The sequence below is a fragment of the Idiotropiscis lumnitzeri genome, unplaced genomic scaffold (genome assembly GCF_059441095.1).
Source record: "Idiotropiscis lumnitzeri isolate Australia: NSW breed Sydney's pygmy pipehorse unplaced genomic scaffold, RoL_Ilum_1.0 HiC_scaffold_46, whole genome shotgun sequence".
NCBI classification, from domain to species: domain Eukaryota; kingdom Metazoa; phylum Chordata; class Actinopteri; order Syngnathiformes; family Syngnathidae; genus Idiotropiscis; species Idiotropiscis lumnitzeri.
The window spans coordinates 1,452,051-1,454,773 of NW_028283584.1; the positions used below are offsets into that span (position 1 = coordinate 1,452,051).

The 2,723-nt window shown below is 44.5% G+C and overlaps 1 pseudogene; it reads left to right on the forward strand.

Moving 5' to 3' along the window:
- Positions 1 to 576: 576 nt before the first annotated feature.
- Positions 577 to 1,819, forward strand: LOC148315741 (uncharacterized; annotated as a pseudogene).
- The last annotated feature ends 904 nt before the right edge of the window (positions 1,820 to 2,723 follow it).

A 2,723-nucleotide genomic window follows, 5' to 3' on the forward strand; every position in this document is an offset into this window, starting at 1 on the left:
AACAAAACTCAGGGCCCCCCCGGGCTGCTGAGATAATTGCACAAGGAGACGACGCTACAGTGAGCGTCTTATTTGAAGGAGAAGAAAAATGTGTTATTTACGTGAAAACTAATCTGTGCCTTTCAATTGTAGGAACTAACTGTGTTCATTACAGCCGGTGTGGATGACGTGGTGGGAGTTGTTTGTGGGACGGGCCGGCAACGGATCAAGACGCCATGGCCGTTATCGAAGTCCGGTACGGTGGTGTCGGCTGCTTGGTCATCCTCTTCCTTGACCTTGGTGCCATCGTCCAACTCTCCTGGGAGCAAACGACCGGACGCCTTCTGTACCCCCGAATGCAGGGCCCGCTGTCATGGAATCTGACCGGCAGTGAGAGGATCAAGGGGGTCAACGTGACCCAGGATGGAGTGACGTGTCCGGGGGGCGGGCTGTGTGCGGTGGCCAACCTCACCGCTGATGCAGTATTCTGGAGTCCTGGAAAAGAATCAACCCAATGGCTGTTTCGTAACGGAACTAGAATCTGGATCAAGTCCAGGGTGGAGCTGTGCGCAGTGAAACCAGGTACGATGGAAGGAGATGTCAAGAGCTTTTGGTTCAGAGCAGAGTGTGATCCGACCCGTCAAGGAAAGAACTGGACCAAATGACTCATCCCAGAGAAGGGGAGAGGCGTTAGTAAAGCGACCCCCCCCACACATTACCAACACCCAGCTGGTACCAATAATTGATACATGTACACCCTTGGCACAATCAGCAATAACTACGAAAATGTATTGGAAAGTTGTATTCCCTGTTTTTCCAACGTGTGTTCGAAAGAAGAGAGAATGGTACGACACCTTATTGGGGGGAACCGGAACGTTATTGGGGGTATCTAACACCATTGATAATGAAGTGACACGCTATAAATTAGCTGGGACCGGACAGGGAACTCATGATGCCCTACTAAAAGTAGGAATGTGGCTTCCTAATTCAATAGTGGGACAAAACGAAAATGCTAAACTGTGGCAAAATGTATTTAAATGGGAATTAAATATGTGGAACGCCACTAGTGAAGTGTTAACCAATGTAACTAAACAGCTAAACTGGACCACATGTAGCATACAAAACCTACATGCGCAGACGCAAAAAGAGCGTTTCGTACGAGTAATGACTACAGGAAATTACCAGGAGTGGCGTAGTGTCTGGAATATATCCTCTGAGTTGTGGTGAACCCAAACACAAACCAGACCTTTAATACCGATCTTTGCGAAAACACTGATAAAGGACTAGCTTGTAAATTGCATCATGAATTTGTTAATCCTTGCTTAACCAACGTAAACTTCACCTTGTGCGATTGGTCGAGGGAACCTAGTAGGGACATTTTGTGGCAGGTGGGGCCGCATACCTCAGTGGGGAAACGGGACGTATTGGTTGACAAATTACACAGTTGCTAGCCGGTTTACGGCTGTACAATGGGAAGTGCTACGCACACCATGGCAAATCTCTTTGGAGCGTTTCAAATGCGCATTGGAACGATCCACTGAGGTAAAGAAATTGATAAAGTCACATGCGTCCAATGTTTCCCAACTGATGGTATCGACATTGCATGCTGCTAAAATCATTCAGCAACAGTCTGCTCATCATTGGTGGGACATATTTTCAGGCTTGTCACAAACTGCTAGGGCAACGTTGCTTCCACCAATGATTTTGGTTTTAATAGCTATCGCTTTGACTACGCTATGCAATATTGGAATTTGTGTTTATGTTCGACGAATTCGATTAGAAGTAGAAAAAGAAATATATCATTGCATGGAACCATGAGAATAAAAATTGAAACTGTCAATTCTTGGTATAACCGTTATGTGTGTGAACTAACTTTAAATTTAGAAGAAGAAGGGCATATCTTTGAATATGTCCGCCGGATTGGAAATGAATATACCAGGCGAGAAATCCATTGTACCACGCGCATAGACATGTTGACTCATGTGGTGGTAAATGTCTTACAGGATCATCATTGGTTTTGCTTTGCTCACTCATATAATGTACCATGGTTTCAGTGGATATTGGATAATTGGGAACAATACGTTAACGGGTTAATAAATTAGTGGAACCTGTTTACATCAATTGGTGGTAAAACACCAGGAGTGGAATGAAGTGAAATATGGTTTATTAATGTTGTTTTACCACATAACTGCTGCATAATAACCATTTTATACCTATATTCACGCGTTAGTAGATGTCTGTGTTTATGTGTTATGAGAATTTGCACAAGCTGCATCTATGTGTTATGAGAATTTGCACAGGCTACATCTATGTGTTATGAGAATTTGCACAGGCTACATCTATGTGTTATGAGAATTTGCACAAGTTGTATCTATGTGTTATGAGAACGGGAATAATTGGAAAGGATTCGTACAAGGCCTAAGCACCAGGAATGTCTGACTCATGTGAAAAGGTACAGTTGATAACGAAAAGGGAGTGAGGATTGGCAGAGGCCAAAGTTGTGCGAAGGGCCATGCGAACCATCAAAGCGCACTCGAACGGGAGGGGTTGGGATGAAATATTGGCTATAAGAATGTGACGAAGGCAAAACGAAAGTAGAGTCGGCTGAGGGTTTTACGCGCGGACGCCCAGCATCGTATTTTTTGCTCGCATTACTGAGGACGCCGGGGCTCTCCGTCCTTCCAGCACACGGTAATGAGATTTATGTCTTGCATGTAATCTATGAGCTGAAATACAATTGTTGC